The sequence below is a fragment of the Magnolia sinica genome, chromosome 5 (genome assembly GCF_029962835.1).
Source record: "Magnolia sinica isolate HGM2019 chromosome 5, MsV1, whole genome shotgun sequence".
Taxonomy (NCBI): Eukaryota; Viridiplantae; Streptophyta; class Magnoliopsida; order Magnoliales; family Magnoliaceae; genus Magnolia; species Magnolia sinica.
In genome coordinates, this window is record NC_080577.1 from 105,388,536 (window position 1) to 105,397,611 (window position 9,076).

Consider the following 9,076-nt stretch of genomic DNA (forward strand, 5'->3'; position numbering starts at 1 on the left):
ATATATACAACACCGTCCATCTGTTCTTCCAGCTCATTTTAGAGCATAAGCCCAAAGATGTAGCAAATTCAAATATCAGGTGGACCACACTCATCAAACAATGGTGATTGATCATTAAAAACTTTTAAACGGCCACAAAAAGTTTTGGACCAAACTGATATTTGTGTTTTTTCTTCATCCAGATTTGTGTGACATGGCAAATAAACATCACGGTAGGCCTCAATCACCACTGTTTCCTATGGTGTGGTCCACATAATACTTGGATCTGCTTTATTTTTGGGTCATGCCCTAAAATGAGCTGCAATAACGGATGGACAGCGTAGATATACAACACATACATCTGGGCCCACTCTCATGGGCCTCATCCAGAAAGCCGTTACCCCAGCTCTCCTAGGGGAATGTTCCGTGTCGAAATGTACCGTAACTCCCACACGTGCTCATAAGCGTGCAACGTGCGAGCGGGTAACAATTTTTTTGCTGCGAAGCAGATTGCGTACTGACAAACAAAGTACACTATCGTGTACTAAGTAATATATTTGGGACCCACTGTGATCTATGAATATCATCCATGACGTCCATCCGTTTTAACGTCTAATTTTTTGTTATAATAGAAAAATTTAAATACATATAAATATCAAGTGGACCACACCAAAGGAAACAATTGGGATAACGAAGTTCACCGTTGAAACCTTCCTGGAACTCACAGTGATGTTTATTTATCATCCAACCTGTTCATAAGTTCAAAAAGACATGGATGAAGGGAAAATAATATATCAGATGGACACAAAACTTCTTTGGCTCCCATGAAGTTTTCAACTTGAGGCATTCAAATGACACTATTTCATGTGGTGTGGTCCACCTTAGATTTTTATATATTTCAATTTTAGAATAATACAATAAAAGGACCTATTAAAACGGATGGACAGAGTGGATAATACACATACATCACGGTGGGCCCCACAGAGTTTACTCAGTACGCTATAGTGTCCTGAGTTACTCGGTCGGTGGAATGTCAGGTACCATTGGGTGGACACTAACGTACGCCACCTCGCCCTCTACGCCCCTTTCAAATTCGAGATCGAGAGATCGAGAGAGAGAGAGAGAGAGAGATCTTGCTGCAACTGAAAACTCCATTGTTTCGATTCCTGCTTGCAAAGAAATCGACCAGATTCCGAAAATTATAAAAGTTGGAAAGATTATAATGTTGAAAGAATCGCAATCTCCTTTTACTGCCGTCCAATGGAAATCTAACATTCTCATCGGACGGCCCACGTTCAACGATTCTTGCTCTCTGCATTTCTGAGATAGTATTCGGCGTTCGATTTCTCGATGGAAGTTTCGGTAATTACCCGAACTTTAAAGGCGATGATTTCTTCAATTTTCTTTTTCCAATATCCATTGTGAAACAGTAATATCTAAGCACTTGATCCCCGTACATATGGACATTTATATGAGATCCAGACCGTTCATCCATTGCGCCCTACTGTGGATGGGCCATATGTCAAAAATCATACCCGTATGATGATCCTAGCCTTCGATTGGACAGCTTATGCTGATTGAATATTGACCGTTGGTTGGGGTTCTCCTAAGCATTTTGATCTTCAAAAGTCCTCTAACCAATGTCTAGGATTGTTTGAGGCATGGCTCTTCCATGGTGTAGCCCATTAGATGAAAGGTCCAGATCTCACACATGTATATGAACACTGAATGCTTGTAACTGACTTGAAGAATATTGATAGGACTGTATTCTCTCCATGTTAACTATGATGGATTATATATACAATGCTCTGGTGAAGAGTTTCTATGATATGTTTTGGTTTTCAGTTTGCGCAAGTGCGGACCCCACGGTTTGTTGATCAAAACCGTTGATGCACATGAATGGACCCAGTTTGGGTGGCCCATGCATTAGAATGTCGCCTAGGCGGGAAATGTGCCTAGCAAATAGATGGTTAGCACGGAGGTCATGGGTTCGAGTACCCATTGTGGTTTGTGTGGGTGTGTGAGAGAGTGTGTTAAAAAAAAAGAAGATGGTTAGCAAAGAAAATACAACATTGGCTACACATACAACCAAAACGAGGCCTAAGGAGTCGTTTAGATGCATGTAAGTTCGTGACTCATTGGGGTTGTTTAGGAAAAGAAATTCACCAGTAAGTCACTTACAACCTATAAGTCACTTATAGGCAAAACTGCTAGGAAACTTCATGGGTTCAGGGGTGAGAAGTCACTTCCCTCTAAGTGACATATAGTTGACAGTCACTTTCAGGTGAAAGTCACAACTTAAAAACTTACAGGCATCCAAAAAACCCTTAATATTGGATGGATATGATTTTCCTTATCTGGTACTTTTGGTTCACCTTATTGGTCTAGCCTGGTAAGAGAAGGCTTGATGAATAATGGTCTAACTGAAGGTTTGATCCTTGATAGAGTGGAATGGTGGAATAGGATTCATGTAGCTGATCCCAATTAATTGGGATGAGGCTTAGATGATGATGATGATGATAGTGAATTTGTGGTTCATGGACCATCACAATGGGATCATCGTATAACGGTTTGGATTACTGGACTGTAGGCCTGCTTTCACAATTAGAATACCAAAGCACACTATATAAAGTCTTGCCCCCAGCACTATAGAGCACCTCATTAATTGTGGAAATGTTTATCTTGTTTTCCTTGACCAAATGCACACTTAGATGCATGCTAAATGCATACATGAGCTATGTTATATTAATCATTGTTTGAACTCTATTTGATCTTTAGGTGATTAGCATTGTTGAAACACCGACACTTAACAATGGCATTTTATCAAGCACTTATTGGACATAATAGGCCCGTAGTAGCATGTCCATTTAGCTCATAAGCTTGTCTCAATGCTGTGTTGTAGACTAGAGTGGCTATTGTGGTGGCTGGTTGCCCGTGAGGCTCGCCTTAGTGACAATTTGGTAAATTGATTGAAAATACAGCGGATATGATTGGACAACACCTCTGGTCATGGCCGGTGGATAGGCCAGTAGAAAATGCTTTTGGTATATGACAAGAGGAAGCAAACTTTAGGGTAGGATGTTCAATGGCCTTGCAGTGGTTGTGCATATGTGGGCCTTGAGGTGCCCAGAGGAGCCCTCTTGCTTTGCCTTGATGTTGAGCAAGATGACTTCAAGACGTTGAAAAATCACACTAGACTTGAAGTTGAGTTTGTGGAAGGGAAGGATGCCTTGGGCCACTAAGCACGACTATCGTAACATTACTGGTGCATTTGGTTTCTTATAGATGTGCAGAGGTCTCAAGGAGTGGGGAAGCATGACTTAGAGATGCTACATGAGAGAGTCGCATGGTTGCCCAGATATGGATTAGTGCTGGGTGCGTGTGGTAGGAACTCGAGGGAGCTATTAAGCATTGGGGTTGGCGTTTGCACCACTGACTTCAGGCTCTCAGATGGGTGAGTTGCGACCTGAAGCCTCGTATTGAGATGCATTTGGTTACTAGTTCAAGATATGAACTCATGGCTTCTTGTGAGGTTGAGGTTGATGTTGATGGTGGAAGGCGAGTGACTTCTCAGATGTTGAGGCTTAATTGCAGAGGTACAAATTGGGCCAATCAGGCTATCAAATATGTGTGGTAGATTACCTGCTCGAGGTTTGGGTGAATGGCTAGCGCCGTGGGTTTGCTCCCCACAGACGTGAGTTCAATTCCCCTCCCCGTGATTTACCCGATGCACGTGGTTTGTGGATGATTGCGTGTATCTGTAGGGAATAGTCTCGCCTTAATAAGAGGCGGGGACACCCTGTTGTCATAAATATATAAATACACACAAACAAACGTGGTAGATTGCAGATTGAATTGATGTAAGGACTAATGAGTTGGTCAAATAGTTGGAGCAATGAGGAGGAAGAAGAAAAGGAGAAGTGGTTTATTCTTCTTACCTCTTACAATAATGGGAAAGTAACCAATTTATGTATGTTAAGCCACAAGCATCTTCATCAGTTGGCTCATAGCAGATGAAGGTGGTTGGAATGAGCTATGCAGGCTGGCTCATGGCAAATGGAAGTGTCCATGAGGCACAACTTTGTTGGTTGGTTTGTGGTGCATTGAGGTGCCTATGTAGATCGTGGTTGGTGAATTATTTGATTGACCGATTCGGATTCCTGACAAGCATCTAGGGATGTGGTGGGTGTGAGAGGATGGAATATTGAGGGTGTTGTAGTTGGTTTACAGCTTTACACATATGGGTCGGGCTCTTTAGTTGTTTGGCACAAGGATTGGTGAGTGAACCAGGCCAGTATGTGCATTTGTCAGGGTGCTTTCAAGGATCATAGGGGCTGAAAATGTTACCCTGTGACGACGATATTGACAAATGTCATATTTTCTTCGGAGCATCAAGGCGGTCCATAGCCGAAGTTATTATTTTGATGCATTTGATAATTTGTCAAATCTCAATGCCCTCAAGGATGGGGGTTCAGGATCAAGTCATGCCATGGCTTTACCTTTTCTAGGCTTCAGTCTACCTGGACCAACTTTACCTACTTCTCAAGGTTTTAATGATCTGTGTCAAAACCTCATTTAGATTAGTTATATACATAATCAGTATTGAATTTTATTGTTGCATTGGACATTGTTAGCACATATTTGCTAGTGACCCCAATGAACACTTATTCTCACATTTTATATCAAAGCATGTAGTTTGATATTTAATGTGATTAGTTGAAAATCTATCCTTTTTTTTTTTTTTTTAAAAAAAAATTTTAAAAATATATAAATAGGACTACAAGAATTCACAAATTTTATATGGTTGTTTGATTTTTCATGTGTTGTGTGGGAGAACAAATTCACCTTGAGTTACATCTGGTATTTAAATCCCAATGTCCCAAGCTACTCTTGTGGTGTTATCATTTTCGAATCCCATCCTTGTGAAGCCAACCAATCTCAATCATTTGTTGTTAAAAGCATCTATTGCTTCGGTGTGGTATCTGGTTTTCAAGTTAACTTCTCAACAATTGTGTTGATGGGGTGATAGAAAATACATTGGGATGTTGAGGCTATGGTAAGGCCCTTGGAGGGAGTCCTCTCATCCCATGACTCATATCAGCCTACCATTGGGGTCTAAGCCTTGGATCTCCTCGATTTGGGACCCAATCATTGAAAAAATTGAACAAAAACTATCATCCTCGAAGAGACCATGTCAATCTTTTGGGGGTCGGGTTACTCTTATAAAGGCTACATTAGCCAATCTTTCCACACACTATCCGTCTCATTCAAAATCCTTTCCAAAATTTCTAACTGTTGGAGTTAATCAGCTCTTATCTCACACCACTATGATGTAATTCCGAGCCTCAACAAACCTGGATCAACCCTAGGTATTAGAAATTCGGATCTAATACTACTGTCAATTCGTGGGCTTTGCAGAAGCACGTTCAACGAAGATAGAACATCACAATAACTAGAATAACGAAAAACAATCAAGCAAGCAAACACAGAACACAAGATATTTGTGAAAAACCCTTGTGGGAAAAAACCACGGCACAAAGCGATAGAGATCTCCATTATAATCAAAAGCCTTAGAGTTTACACTACTCACCTTCTTCGATTACATGATCACTTGATCTCCCCTTGTGATGCGTACCTAGGAAAACCCTAGCCCCTTGAGAAAATCCATTCCCAAGCCCTTATAAGTGTAAAAAACCCTCTCACCTCACAAAACCTTTGGCCTTAGAGAGAACATTCGTAATACCGAGTCTGAATCGTAATTAGGCTTAAGTACCCCGATTTGTGCAAAATTGCATCACTAAACTGGAGTCCATCGGTTGGACCAACCGCATGTCGATCGGACCAACTTGGATTGATAGAACACTGTTCTGCATCTGAGAAAACTCGCACTCTGTGGGTTGGACCAACTTGATCGAACCAATTTGTGTAGAAGCTATGAAACTTGGAATTAGTTTGATCAACTGAATGCCACTAAGAGAAGGCATAAAGGTTCCTTCTTATCATTTATACAGTCATAATCTAAACCTGACTCATCCATCCATATTTGAACAGTAGCCCATCCCTGCATTAATCTCTGCAAACTAGCAAGGTGATGTTGTTGGTCTAAAAGCATGGCATATGTTCGAGCATCACATATAATGTTCTTTAGCATTATGTGATGTGTGAGCCTTTCTTTTTTAAAGAATAGCAACATTGCCAATATGATTGGATATCAGTCTTGTAAAGTCTATTTCGCGAATGGTATGTTACTCCTTCCATAATTCCATTGTGCTGTTGTTCTTACACCACTTTGTTCATGCTAGTTTATTTCCACTTGTTTTGATGACGAAATAGGCATAGATAATTGTCGCACAATGCTGCTTGTCGGTTTATATTTAACACAAACTACTGGCGCCTTCTTTTATTCTGATTGCTACTTAATTTGGTTTTACGATGCTTTACCCTTTGAAATACTATTCCCTGGTTGATGGTATATTGTGGTATAATGACAACTGCTTTTCATGTCTGATGACTATGCAGGTGTGAAAATTATCATACTCGTAACGGAATGGAGTTCATCCCTTAGATTTTGCAAGCTGTCTTCTGTCACTAGATCAGACATGAATATGAATAATGGCATAATTATAAGGTAAATCAGAGCTCACCTCTAGTTTTTGCAAACTGAGCCTTTTGTTGCTAGATCAAATGTGAATGTGGATAACTGTGCCATTTTCGGCATGCTTTTAGTTTAGAAACTACTTCAGATGACCCGTGGCATTTTCCATATTATCCTTTTTCCACTGATGGAGAACATTCTTCATTCATGCATTTTCATTGCCTTTTTTGCTTTATATTCCTATCATACCAATCAGCTAGTGTTCTCTGGCGGCATGCATAGAGAGCCAATGGCATGGATAGAGCCCGCATAGATGCTTTAGGCCATTGGCTTTCCATACAATTGTCAAGACTCAAGATATACAACATAAGAGTTGCTTCTGCATCAGTTGATTTTTGCAGCTAACCTTTTTTTCTGAGTCTTGTGGGAGTTTTTGTTCATTTTACTATCTTTCTGGTGGGATCCAATGTCTGTGCTACTTGGATTGTCATGTTTTTTCTTATGTCTCTGATCTACAGGTTAAAGTGCATGTGAAAACAAGCATTCCATAATCTATATCATGTATAAACAGGGGTTTTGAACCATTTTTTTCAGTTTTCTATTTGCTTATGTGGATGGTTACCTAATGAATATTGATGATTAAAAAAGCAGAACTTTTAATGTTGGTTTTGTCAAAATGGCTGATAAACATGCTGCATCATATGCTAAGGTTCTGTACATGACAAAGTCTTACGGAAGGCCTCAATTATATTGCCTCTAGTGATTTTTTTTTTTTTTTTTTCAGTTTAAGTAAGATTGTGCTTGAGTTTCATTCGTCAACATTATCATAGTTCCTTAAAACAATTTTGACTTTTTTTAATTGTTTGGGTTTGTTGGAATCTTTTCTAAGTTATAACTTGTTTTTCGAAAGGTCACTAAAATTTGTTGGGAAAGAGAACACAAGAAATACAAGAAACCAAACGACCAAGACACTCAAATGGGACGATGAGGAATCATCTCGATTCAAGGCCAAGGCTGCCCCTATCAGGCCTCCAAAAGAGAAGGCCCATGAAGAGAATAAATCACCACCACCCATCTTAGAATTCTGCCCCAAACCCACCCAGAAGTACTCTCAATTGAGGGTGCCCTGTTAAAAAGGATTCTATTATATCTGTCTTTCCAAATAATTCAAAAACACAATCATAGCGGGACACCACAGGTGCCTTTATCTTCCCCCAGACATGGCCCTTCCCACATATGAATGAAGTCCTGAATCTGCACTAAGCATCAACCAATATATCCCAAAAACGGTCAAACAGTAGGGCTGGCAATAGGCGAGGCCTGGGCCGCACAATATCAATATTTCAAATAGGCTTGGCCTGGCCTGATCAGTTCAAAATTCGGGACTGAAGCAGCCCCAGACACCCCTGTCGCCAGGCCTATCAAACAGCGGCCACTCTGTTTCTCTCTCCCCAAATGAAGAAATAAATCATATAGTGTTTCCTCATTGTGAAGCCACAGGATGCAAGTGTTAGGAATGATCGTGTTCCTGCTCCTTAGATGGTTGATAGTGGCCTTGTCCCCCTCACCAACCAACCAAATGCAATTACCCTGGAAGGATCGAATAGTGCCAAACAAATGATGTTGAAGCTGGTTCTTGCCTTCCCCATGATCCTGAAAACAACTCATTGAAAATTTTGACAGAAAAGAAGGCTCTTTTTTCCAACCGCTAAATGTGACTCTTCTTCTTCTGGTTTTGTGATGATTTAATCTTGCCAAAAAAAAAAAGCTGAGTGAAATCCTCTGTTTCATCATCATTTTGGGCCCTCCTGAATGTCAGCGACCACACAACCTGACCTCTAAGGGTGGAACAGACTTGAGCCATATAAAAAATTCCTTGTTGGAAGTCACCTGGTATGATCTTGGTAAAACCCAGTGCAAAGGAATGGTGTCGCACCACACATCTTCCCAATATCGTAGCGGGTTTTGCAAGAAAAAAGTCTATCTGTGAGAATGTTGCACTCTTGTAGGTCACCAAATGCCTCTCTTTTTAAGATAGATTATCACTGTTTACCAATGCGAACTCAAGGAATACCTATCCCGACTCATTTCTTTACCAAATCCATGTCCCCTCATGTACTCTGTCATACCTGCCACTAACCTTGCCCACATGTCCATGAAGTCAGCTACCCTCTCCATGTCTAGCAATCCGAGCATTAGCTCAACCAACACTGCCCAAACAGTCTTTTACTACTTCCTGCTTGTCCAACCTGAGGTGTGTAGGTAGGTATTAGTGCTATTATCTTCTGGTCCAATATCAATTTGCTTCCTAATTCTCTTAACCCCCAATGTGTTATCATTGTGTCTAAATTTCAACTATCGCAACTCTATTCCCAGTATCATCCTTTCCTGTATGCAACAAGTTGTTGCCATCTCCAATCTCTTTGGCTTTTGCTCTTTTCTACTTTGTGTCCTGAAAGCTTGCTCTGTTAACAAAGTTCCCACATTCTGATTGGCAGGATA

The 9,076-nt window shown here is 40.6% G+C and overlaps 1 long non-coding RNA gene across 1 annotated transcript; it reads left to right on the forward strand.

Annotated features, from left to right (window-relative positions):
• The first annotated feature begins 1,088 nt into the window (after positions 1–1,088).
• Positions 1,089–7,174, forward strand: LOC131246557 (uncharacterized). The gene is made up of 3 exons (XR_009171421.1): positions 1,089–1,341; positions 6,499–6,607; positions 6,831–7,174. It is a non-coding gene; the product is annotated as an uncharacterized LOC131246557 (long non-coding RNA).
• The last annotated feature ends 1,902 nt before the right edge of the window (positions 7,175–9,076 follow it).